This window comes from Mustela putorius, unplaced genomic scaffold, assembly GCF_011764305.1.
Source record: "Mustela putorius furo isolate JIRA1106 unplaced genomic scaffold, ASM1176430v1.1 tig00003898_pilon_pilon_pilon, whole genome shotgun sequence".
In the NCBI taxonomy this organism is placed as follows: domain Eukaryota; kingdom Metazoa; phylum Chordata; class Mammalia; order Carnivora; family Mustelidae; genus Mustela; species Mustela putorius.
The window spans coordinates 15,188,673-15,201,387 of NW_025422047.1; positions in this window are offsets into that span (position 1 = coordinate 15,188,673).

Genomic DNA, 12,715 nt, shown 5'->3' on the forward strand with positions numbered 1-12,715 from the left:
TCTCCTAAAGAACACACACTAAGGCCATGTCTCCCCTGGGAGTCTAACTGGGGCCGGTGTCTCAAAGAGAAAGAACTTGGGGGCCATGGGCAGCACGGAGCCTTTGGGTTAAGCCCCGACCTTCTTTATAAGAAGAGGGATTTCATCCCCCAGACTTTTCCTTCTGGGAGGCAGCTGGGGGGTGGGGAGTGAATAGCATGATAGGACCCTAACTGTTTAGTGGCTAGGGCACCACCCCAGCCTAAACGTCAGTGATGAGAGGGAAGAACCCAGTTTGCTACAGGAGAGCAGGGACAAAGAAGGGAAGGAGGGAGTGGTGCTCAGATCTGGGGAACTGAGGGGGCTGGTAGAGCTCCAGCGGGCCAGGAGGGGTTATGCAGCCATGTCTGCCCAGGACCTACGACAGCCCCACGACTTCTGTCAGGATAAAGGGTGTCGGGATAATACCAGGGAGTCCTACTGGTCTCTTTGAGCTGACCATTCACATTTCAAATTCCCTTTTTCACTTGACATAGATGTACTTCATTGAAAGAAATAAAAATAAGCCAGAGATAAAAATCAAATTCACTCACATCTGAATTTACACACAATCCCGTTAACATTTTAATATATAACCTCTGTGTCTTTTTTCCCTAGGCAGACTTTTTTTTCCAAACAAAAAATAACGTGTTATTGTACATACAGTTTTCTACCTTTTTCTCATTAAACTAAAGACCCAACACTTTTCCATGCCCCTGAATGTACCATGTTATTTTAAGTGCTATGTAGTACTATTGTGCAAATGTGCCATAATTTAACAAACAGTGGGTGGGGGCGTTTAGGTTTCTACACACACACACGCACACGCACTATAGGGCAACGATAGTTCCTATAGCTATATCAAATGCTAATTGCAGACTCTAGATAATGGGCATATGAGTATCCACTGTACCATTCCTTCAACTCTTCTGCATGTCTGAAATTTTTTATGATAAGATTAGAATGAAAAATTTTTAGTGTCCTCAAATACATAATGAGTTCCTATAAGTAGCATGGCTGGGTCAAAGAAGATGCCAGTTTTCAAGGTCTGCAATGAGAGCTGATGATCAGTTCTCTCGATGAACAGTGGCAAGGGTGGGATCCTCTGGGGCTGGCCCAGAGCCCGCCTTAGAGCAGAGCAGAGCAGGAGCTGCCTCCCTGGGGCTGCGCGCCTCTCCCAGGCAGCCCAGAGGCCGCAAGAGCGCCCTGTCTGTGCTTTCGCACGGCCTCCCTGAAAAAGACAGCGGAGGGCCAGTCTGCCAGGCGCGCAGCATCAAAGCTGCAGCCTCTGGGAGAAGAAAAGGGCCAGTGTGCATTCGCGAAACTCCAAAGCTCTTCTCCAGGCACAGCGATTCATGGGGGAGGGGGAGAGGGAGCTGAAACTGTGCTTTAACAGAGTGAGCAGTCAGGCTGGGGGTGCCCCGCCAGGACAAAAGGGCCTCAGTGCTGGAGAGGAGGCAGCCCCAGGGCTTGGTGGCAGCATAAAGGGAAGCTGTGTCCCTGCAGCACTCAAGTTCACCTTTGTCTTCTGAGTCCAAGTCAAAGGAAGGTTACAGAAGGAGCCTGCAGGCTCTCCTCCCTCCTCAGGGGTCTGGTTGGTAGGAATGGCCAAGTTCATTCCCCAAGATGCTGGGAATTCTGATGAAAATAGAAATGTGCTTGCCTGCTAGTTGGGACAGCAGTCAGTGTTTGTGTCAATAGCTGTGTCCTCTGGCTAAGGCCAACATTGGGGGCAGGGGTAGCCAATACAGATTACTGGAACTGGACTGGTGGCCCTGAAGTGAAGGGGATCCAGGCAAACATTTCACATGCAATAAAGAATTTGCCTTTGCAAAGAATCTGTACTCAGAAAAAGATAAAGTACTCATGAAAGAAATTGAGGAAGACACAAAGAAATGGAAAAATGTTCCATGCTCATGGATTAGAAGAACAAATATTGTGAAAATGTCTATGCTACCTAAAGCAATCTATACATTTAATAACAATCCCTATTAAAATACCATCAACTTTTTTCAAAGAAATATAACAAATAATCCTAAAATGTATATGGAACCAGAAAAGACCCCGAATAGGCAGAGGAATGTTGAAAAAGAAAACCAAAGTTGGTAGCATCGCAATTCCAGACTTTAAGCTCTATTACAAAGCTGTCATCATCAAGACAGTATGGTACTGGCACAAAAACAGACACATAGATCAATGGAACAGAATAGAGAACACAGAAATTGACCCTCAACTTCCTGGTCAACTAATCTTTGACAAAGCAGGAAAGAATATCCAAAAAGACAGTCTCTTCAACAAATGGTGTTGGGAAAACTGGACAGCCACATGCAGAAGAATGACACTGGACCATTTCCTTCCAACACACACAAAAACAGACTCAAAATGGATGAAAGATCTCAATGTCAGATAGGAATCCATCAAAATCCTTGTGGAGAACACAGGCAGCAACCTCTTCAACCTGAGCTGCAGCAACTTCTTCCTGGAAACATCGTCAAAGGCAAGGGAAGCAAAGACAAAAATGAACTACTGGGACTTCATCAGGATAAAAAGCTTTTGCATAGCGAAGGAAACAGCCAACAAAACCAAAGACAACTGACAGAATGGGAAAAGATATTTGCAAATGACATATTAGATAAAGGGCTAGTGCCCAAAATCTATAAAGAACTTATCAAACTCAACACCCAAAGAACAAATAATCCAATCAAGAAATGGGCAGAAGACATGAACAGACATTTCTGCAAAGAAGACATCGAAATGGCCAACAGACAATGAAAAAGTGCTCCACATCACTGCCATCAGGGAAATACAAATCAAAACCACAGTGAGATACCACCTCACCAGTCAGAATGGCTAACAAGTAAGAAAACAAGTGTTAGCCAGGATGCGGAGAAAAGGGAACCCTCCCACACTGGTGGTGGGAATGCAAGCTGGTGCAGCCACTCTGGAAAACAGTATGGAGGTTCCTCAAAAAGTTGAAAATAGAGCTACCCTATGACCCAGCAATCACAGTACTGAGTATTTACCCTAAAGATACAAATGTAGTGATCCAAAGGGGTACATGCATCTGAATGTTTATAGCAGCAATGTCCACAATAGCCAAACTATGGAAAGAGCCTAGATGTCCATCAACAGATGAATGGCTAAAGAAGATGTAGTGTGTACACACACACACACACACACACACACACACACACACACACACGGGAATATTATGCAGCCATCAAAAACCCCTGAAATTTTGCCATTTGTAATGAGGTGGATGGAACTAGAGGGTATTATGCTAAAAGAAATAAGTTAATCAGAGAAAGACAGTTATCATATGATCTCCCCGATATGAGGAATCTGAGAAACAAGACAGAGGATCATAGGGGAAGGGAGGGAAAAAAATGAAACAAGACAAAACCAGACAAGGAAACAAACCATAGAGACTCTTAATCTCAGGAAACAAACTGAGGGTTGCTAGGGGGAAGGGGTGGGAGGCATAGGGTGGTTGGGTTATGGACATTGGGGAGGGTATGTGCTATGGTGAATGCTGTGAATTGTGTAAGACTGATGAATCACAGACCTGTACCCCTGAAACAAATAATACATTATATGTTAATTTAAAAAAAATCTGCCTTTGTTTGAGAGTGGGGGAGAGAACGGGACAGAGATCAGAGGTGTAGATTTCTTTCCACCAGACGCTAACCAGCTCCTCAGTACAGATGCTGCTGCAGCCTCTTCCCAAAAGAGAAAGGCCATGTGGTATTCTGGCCTGAGAGCTGCAGCCCATGGATCACCAGGCAAGGTCAATGGCGGAAGGTTAAAAGTTACCTTTCTTGGACCTGACGTTTGCTGTGTCTTCTCCTAGAGTTGGCACATAACCAGCCGTCTTGGACCAGGTCTCTGTTGACACTTATGCAGAAAAAAACTGCTCTTGGCTGAATTACCTCAATAATTACAGTGGCTTGAAGCAGAGGGAGGAGTAGCTGTAATGAAGGGAAATTCACAAGCGTCACTCTCTTCCCCCCACTCCCACTCCCCAGTTGCACATAAATTTTGTAATCCTACTTTTTGCTATAGTAGAGGTGAAATAGCTAAAAAAGACAAGCAAATGAAAGAGGCAACACACAAACTTTGAATCCCAGACCCGAGCTTCATTTCTAACTTTGCCACTACTATCTATGACTTTGGACAATTAACCTAACCCTATTCAATTGCCTTATCTGTAAAATGGGTGTACGGTGATCTGCCTTACAGTGTTGCTGTTAAGAATGAAAGGAGAGGGGCACCTGGGTGGCTCAGTGGGTTAAGCCACTGCCTTCGGCTCAGGTCGTGATCTCGGGGTGCCACATCGGGCTCTCTGCTCAGCAGAGCCTGCTTCCTCCTCTCTCTCTCTCTCTGCCTGCCTCTCTGCCTACTTGTGATCTTTCTTTGTCAAATAAATAAATTCTTAAAAAAAAAAAAAAGAATGAAAGGAGAAAGCATATATGAATGCACCTAGCATGGTAGGAAGCTTTCAAATAAATTTCTTCTATTCATTTATTTTTTAAAACTTGATTCTTCCTAATAATTGTTCCAAATGGACTTGATGTTTGCACAAATAGAGTACTACATCATAAATAACGAATGAATACTTTCAAGTTTTGCTCAGTACAATTCTGATTTCTTTTCATCTTTATAACAAGAATGTATTCATCCATTACCTTATGAAATAAATACACTGAAGAACCAAGTAAAGATAGCAAGTAAGGAAATGAAGGTGACAGCAGTGGTGATAATATACAAAGGATTTGCTAGAAGAGCAAGGAAACATGCTAAAAGTAGGATGTCAGTTTCAATCTGAGCTCCCAAGCAGCCAGCACAAAGAGGGAAACATCATTTTCCTAATTCATGGTGTCCACTGATGAAAACAAACCTGTTTCTTAGGGTCACAAGCTAGTTCTTTAGAAATTACTTCTGAAAGTTTGCAAAAGTAGCCCCTTCTCCCTGGTGGTTAGTGCTGAGAGTGTGGAGTGTATGCTCTGGGCTTGGAACATATGTTTATTATTTTAAAAATCCATAAAAAGGGGTGACTGGGTGATTCAGTAGGTTAAGTGTCCAACTCTTGATTTCAGCTCAGGTCATAACCTCAAGGTTATGGGATGGAGCCCTGCATCAGGCTCCGTGTTAGGTGTGGAACCTGCTTGGGATCCTCTCTTCCTCTCTCTCTGCCCTCCCCTACCCAGTGTGCACATGCTCTTTTCTCACTCTCAAAAAAAAAAAAAAATCCTAAAACTATCTTTGAAATTTTGCAAAATGAAACACGATACTTTTGTGAACACCAACAGTGCTCTTTGAGAGCAGAGGGAGTTTGACAACAGGGCTGCTTTTCATAATGCTCCTCAATGATGGCCTGATGTCAAGGTGTAACTCAGGGAGGGCACTCCTCCAAGCAGCTTGTTTAAACAACACCTTCACCACCACCACCACCTACAACAGCATTGCTCACTGACTCCCCAACAATCCTGGGGCTTGATCAAGGCCCCCGCTAGAAGATGATGGAACTGTGAGTCCAAACCAGGTTTCTACACCTGTGCACTTGGCTCCACCAAAATTGAATAACTTGTGGGCAACTGTCGAGAATCAGAGAAGTAAAGACACCTCTTCTCTCTCCCTCTCTTTCTCTTTTTAGGATTTATTTATTGATTGATTAGAGAGAGAGCACGAGGAGAAACAGGATCTCCACTGAGCAGGGAATGTGACACGGGGACTCCCAGGACTCCAGGATCATGACCTGAGCAGACACTTAACTGACTGAGCCTGCTAGCCAGGCACCCCAAGACACCTCTTCTCTTATAAAGAGAACTATTCTCTTATCTCATGGGCCAGAGAAAAGCAATGAGGAAAAGAATAATGGAAGGTAGCTAAGTTAGTCAAGCTAACTTGAACATGAAGGATTTGAGTGCAAAAGCTAAGAAAGAAGGAAGAGCAAATTTTGCAGCAGTGGGGAGAGTGCTGAAGAGAACTGCTTGGGTAAATGCCCAGACTGGAAGCCTGAAGGTGGAGGTGGAGGGTAGAGATGTAGGTCATGAGAGCTGTCATCCTCTACTCGGGCGACCATAACAAAATTCCACAGACTGGGTGGCCTAAACAACAGACTTTTATCTTCTCACAGTTCTGGAGGCTAGAAATCCAAGATCAAGGGGCTGGCAGTGTTGGTTTCTGGGGAGACTTATCTTCCTGGCTTGCCGAGGACTGCCTTCTCAGCTGTCCTCACACAGCCTTTCTTCTGTGCTTGTGTGGAGAGGAAAGACGTACTGGTGTCTCCTCCTCTTCTTAAAAGGATGCCAGTCCTGCTAGAATAGGGCCCCACCCTCGTGTCCTCATGAAGGCTTCACTACCTGCTCAAAGACCCCATGTCCAAATACAGTCGCACTGGGGGTTAAGGCTTCAACATACGAACACAATTCCGTTCCTAATAGGAGTCGAAGGTGCGGTGGTTGGCGTGTCCCTAGAACACAGTTAAGGAGGAAAAATCTAGACTTGCCGATAAGAACCATCTCCTCAGGCCTAGCGGGCTCCAGGACAGAGGCTAGTTCTACCTGGTAAAGGACAGAGAGCTAAAAGGCTTTCTGGCGCAGGTGGAACCTGTGCCCGTTCTGACAAGGGATTAACGGGTGGCATCACAGCCACTTCAGTTGGAGAACCCTACAAACCAAACCCCTGGCTTGGCCTCATATGAGCTCTGTGACCGTCGGCCAGTTACTTGAATGCTCACAGCCTCCGGTTCCTTATCTGTAAAACAAGTCTAATCATAACTACCCCGTTTACCACAGAAGGTAGAAAATTGAGGTCTGGTGAGGAGGAGCAGTGGGGAAGAACAACTTTGTCAACCTTCCTACCACCACACACACCCAACGGCACCTCCACATTGTAATCTACTATGAACTAAAAGGAGTGGGGAAGAACAACTTTGTCAACCTTCCTACCACCACACACACCCAACGGCACCTCCACGTTGTAATCTACTATGAACTAAAAGGAGTGGGGAAGAACAACTTTGTCAACCTTCCTACCACCACACACACCCAACGGCACCTCCACGTTGTAATCTACTATGAACTAAAAGGAAATGGTGGATGTGAAGGTGCCGGGCCTGCGAGGCGATGCCGTATCGACCATATAAAGGGTGACATCAGCAACACTGATGGGGGCAGCTGCAGAGGCTGTACTTGGGCATTTTGTCAATTTGACACCCACGCAGCTGCCTGGGTGTGAGATGTACAGCTGTGGCCAGCGCTCATTACAGTGGTGGTGGTGAAATGCCCCATGGGGGGGGGACACCCCGTGATTGCCAGGCTGAAAAGGATCTGCCCCCATCTTCCTTCAATCGTGTGCCCAATTACTTCCTCCTCTGCTCCTCGTCTCTCCCTCCCGTCCCTCCAACCACCCGCCAAAACTCAGATGAAAGGGAGACAAGAGCCGGCGGACATGAAGCCCCAGACCCTCCCCGACCAGCGTGGGCCCGGGCTGGGCATGCCCCACTTCTTTTCACCATCACTACTGCCAGTGAATCTGGGGGTACACACTAGGCTTGGCGGTCTGTCTCCCCACAGCAATGGAGGCTCTGGGGGGCTGGGGCTGCCATCTTGCTGCTCTTGCCCAGGCCTAGCCCAGGGGCTCGGACCCAGCAGGGCTCAGTGCAGGCCGAAGAGCAGGGAGTGACTGATGTCTGGGAAGCCCACTCTCTTGGCAGCCAGACGGTAAGAGCAGAACGAGAAGGAAGTTGCCATTCCTGCCTCTACCTTGCGAGAAGTCCTCTAAGTCTTGGTTTCCTTCTGGGGAAAGGGAGTAAGACCATCCTCACGGGGAGGCTGTGAGCACTAAGTGACAGGACACAGGTCAAATGCCAACGACTGGGCCAGGCATGCGGTCATCCCAAAGACGGGCGCGGTCTGGACTCTCGTGTCATTGGAATGCTCACCCTTCCCCCATGCCCAGCTGCCTGGGCGCCTGCTCCACATTCCTCCTGTGGCGGTTTGTTCACGTACAGAATTCAGTATTATACTTAGTAAATTCAGTCTTGATGGAACGTCTATCATGTGCCAGGCACTGTTTTAAGTACACTCAATCCTCACAAGTCTATGTTATTATTCCTGTTTTATTCATGAGGAAACTCGTGCAAGTTAAGTAACTCTTCCAAGATGGGATTTGAAGCCCAGAATGACAGAATCCAGTCTTTGCTCTCAGCCTCCATATAAATTGCTTCCCCCAGCTTCCAAAGTGCTGCCATTTGTTTGCTTAGGACTCCTTCTCCTGGTTTAAGTCATAACCATTTTAAGGGCCAGCAGCTTGTTTCATTCACCACCTTCCTCTTTCACCCAGTACAGCATCTGGCACATAGTGGGCATATAGGAAAGAGCCACCATTTATCAAACACGTGTATAACACATGTGTAATATACATGTCACACACACTACCTCACATATGCATTAGGAGCCGTTATGTTCATTTGTAGATGAGAAAATGGATGCTCAGAAAGGTTATGTGACATGTATATGATCAGTGACAGTTGTGCCCTAGGTCTGCCTGATTTGGGGGGAACACGTGCTTAATAGTAAGAGATACTGCCCTCCTAACCTCGTGAGCGTTACCAGGTCCTTGGATGGCAACTCCACATGCAGACACGGAAAATACATATACTTTAAGTAAGTAAAATCTCTCTCTCTCTTCTTTTGCACACAGGCATACAGACACATATATATTCTTTATATACATGCATAAAATGCCAGTATGTACATAGATCAGCTCTGAAAGACAAGCATCTCCAGAATGTTGCTTTGGGGAGGAGTGGGGAGCTGATATTCAGGGAAGAGACTTGGGTTTCACTCTGCGCCTTGTTGTAGCTTGTGAATTTTGAATAACATGTAGAGATTGTCTATTCAAGAGCAAATGGACGTTTTTTAAAAGACTGCCGATCCAGGAGACCTGGACTCCAATCTCATCTTTGCCACTGGATAAATCTGAAGAATAATCAAATTTATTTTCATTTCCTCCATCCATAAAATGGGTAGAGGAGTAACTCCCCATTGGCCCCACAGGGTCGAATGAGATCATCAGTGCAGACGCACTCCATGAGGTGCAGAGAGCCCTGCACCTGTGGTACACCGGGATGTCATGGTGGAATGTCCGGAGCACAGGCCCCTCTTCGGGAAGCCTGAGGACCTTGTCAAAACCTGCAGAGCCTTGTCAGAGATGACTGGCATTTCCTCGTTAGGAAGAAGGTTTAAACCCTTAGCTGACATCCGTGGCCAGAGCAGCATGAAGCTCCAGAATGAAATCTTCAAGCAAAGCATTCGTATTTCCCCTTTATCACCAAAACACACCCTCAGTGAGCAGACTCTTTGCTCTTGGGGTTTAAGAAGATCCAGAGAGATGAGAAGATGGCCAGGAACAAGGCTGCCCTTCTCTGACTGGTGGGGATGAGTCCAGAGGTGATGGTAGAAGTTGTTGGTTCTTGGTGGTACTGCCCTGTTGCTGTTTTCTGCATGGTCAGAGGAAGATTCCAGGTGCAGGGAAGATGCAGTGTCTATCGTGTCCGGGGGTGGCCTAGTTGGGCCCTCTCTGCCTCAGGAGATCCATGACCCCAGTTCAGCAAGCCCAGCTTCCCTCCAACCCTAGACAACAAAGCTTTCCTTACAGAATCTTCTTTTCAAAAATAGAATTGGGGTGGGGGAGAACTCCAGGGGATTTTCTATTTTCTGAAGCATAGGAAGGACAGGGCAAGAGCCTGGGGGTTAGAAAATTTCCAGTCCCAAAGTCTAAGTGATCTTGGCCAGGTGTGTTCACTTCCCTGGGTCTATTTCCTCATCTGTATAAGAGGGGATTGAACTGAGTCATCTCTTTGGTTTTCTTCATACCGAAGATTATATGTCCTAGAAACTGTGCCTTGGGTTCAGCTTACGTTGTCCTTATCCACATGCTGCCAGCCTTGTGTCCCTGACAGATGGAGACATCTGCTGTGTTTCCTCATCCCTGTCATCAGCATCTGGAGGCCACAGAGAGGAAGGAGTCTATCTCTCCGGGGCCACAGAGAGGAAGGAGTCTATCTTTCCGGAGGTGTGAACACCCCAGCAGGGGACAGGGCTACCTGACGAACACCAAGGAAGCCTTGAATCTCACACTTCCCCTCTGGAGTAGGACCATGGGTAAGAAACAGACCACATGCACACATGTGTGTGTTCTCATGCATGCACCTGTATATGTTCATTGCATGTGTCAGCAGGAGGGGCGAGGGAAGTGTGACTGTGTAACTGTTGTGCTGAGTTGTACACATGTTCTCCTAGAAATGAGGGGAGATCACAATGGCACTGCCCACCCCCAGCCATGTGGCTGAAACACTACATTTGCAACAGCACTATTTCCTATAGGTGTGGGGAAGTTTCTATCATTTCAATTCCCATATAAGTTATCTTTAAGGGCTTCTGGGGTTTAGTTCAGAAGTATTATCAGCACTCAACATGGTTCCTTTGGCAAAACAAGCAAACAGTTTATACATTCTCAGCACACAACATATATGAATTGGGACTGCCTGTATTTCTCACAACTTTGCCACAGTACCCAACTCAATCACGGGCACATAATTACAATTATCGATTAGTTCAATCAAAATAACAGCAAGGGTTTTCATTTCATGATTCACTAAGTCTCCCAAGTGTTTGAATAGTAGGATGACCAACTCTCCCCAGATTACCTTGTCTTGGTTTTTAAAGCGAAGCCCCACATCTGGGGAACCCCTCCCTTCTCAAGCAAACCAGGGCGTGGTGATGTCTTTAAGAAGGCAGTGAATCCATTGTGGGTAGGGGCTCTGTGCTCCACTCTCCTTTCCAGGAACACAGAGGCTACTCGGGTAAATATTCCTAAGGCCCTGTCCAGCGATGCTGGCCGTGGTTGTGGGCAGCTGCTCCCAGAGAAGTGGCCAGAGGCAGGTGCAGAGGCTTCAATGTGTCAGCCTCATGGATACTGCTCACAAGGGCAGGCAGCTGCGGTCCACTTCCCAGTGTCGTATAAAACACAGTCTTCACGCATTTGCTTGAGTCTGCTGTGTGGTCAAGGCCAGACCAGCTCTGTCTCCAGGCCTTCTGCTAGCCCGTGACTCGTGCTTTCCTTGGAGCATTCACTGAACAGCCCTCACAAGGTGCCTCCCTGCCCTTTTGCTCCTCGCACGCCTCCCCACGTGATGGGAGAAAGTAAGGGGGATATGTGGGAGGAAGCACTGGCATGTGATCAGAAGCTGTGGGTGAGTTCTTATCCTCTTCCCCAGGAAGTGAGGGGGGTGGGAAAGGCCTGTTTTATCCCAAAGATCTGGATGAGTCTGGCTAGGTCTACTCTGGAACATTAGAGAATATCTAAACAGGTGCCAGAAATAGAGGTCAAGAGCATTGAATGCAGTGTGTGAGGACATGCTCACTGACCTGGGGCCCTGAATCCATGCGAGCCTGATCCAGCATCCTGACATCGACTAAGTGCAGTTTCTCCACCTCTGTATTACTGACATTTGGGGCCAGACAATTCTTTGCTGTAGGGTGGGAGGTGCTACCCTGGGCATTGTAGGATACTTAGCAGCATTTCTGGTCTTGACCTACTAGATGCCGGTAGCACTGCCTTCCTTTAGGACAAAAACAAGTATTTCAGGCATTGCCAAATATCTCCTGGGGAGAAAATCACCAGTGGTTGAAAACCTTGAAATGAGAGCAGACCAGACATCCCTTATGTGTCCCAACCTCATGGAAACTGTAACAGATTTTAATGCACGTTACATGAGAAACTAGTTCCCCAGGATGGTCATAGTTTTTGCACAGAGAAAGTACTCAGGGGCCAGGTAAATTTGGAGAATTCTGTGTTCCGTAGTACAAAGTATTGGGGAAATGCTGCCTGATATGTAAAAGATCTTTCCGCTTGTGGAGAGTCAAAATGTATTAGGATATTAGAGGTTCTAAAACATCCTACAGCAAAGAAACCTGTTCAACACTGCTTTTTCATGGCGACCAAGCACATCAGAGATTCCAACCTTAACATCTGAGCACAGAAAACCACCGAGCCACTCTCAGTCCCAAATCCAAAAAACCAAGGAAGAGACCCATTGGCCTAAAGTACACTAACTGTTTCAAGATTCCCAGACCAGTCAATAGTCTCAGGATCAGTTAACTGCCTGCCTGCTACTGCTGCAATCAGAGATTGTATCCCTGGTCATGGTGGAGTAGGGCGGGTGTGGAGCCGCTCCCCAAAGAAGGGACGTACTAAGCAGACAAAACTATAGATGCCTAGCATAGTTCTTTTAAGAGCCATTTCCTTTAAAAGTTCCTTTTTTCCTTTGTGCTTTCTCCCTAAATGCCTAAGCAACTTCATCGTCTTGATTCCTGTTCAGATTTCATGGAAATTGGTGGCAGCATATTTAAATTGTTGCAAAAGTTACAAGGACATGAAAAAATTTCCTTTGATTCTCGAATTAAAAGATGTTGCTCCGTATTTCCAGGGATTGGAAATAAGGGTCACTGTGATGGGCAAAGGTGAAGTCAGCTATGAATATAGATTCAGAGCTCTTAGTGATTACATTCCAGGTAGTTATCATTTTAAAGGTTGGCTACCATGAATAGCCAGGTAAAGAGGAGTCTTTGAAAAGGTAAAGCAGCCCCAAGCAGACCAGGGCATTATGATCAGGCTTACTCAATTTCTA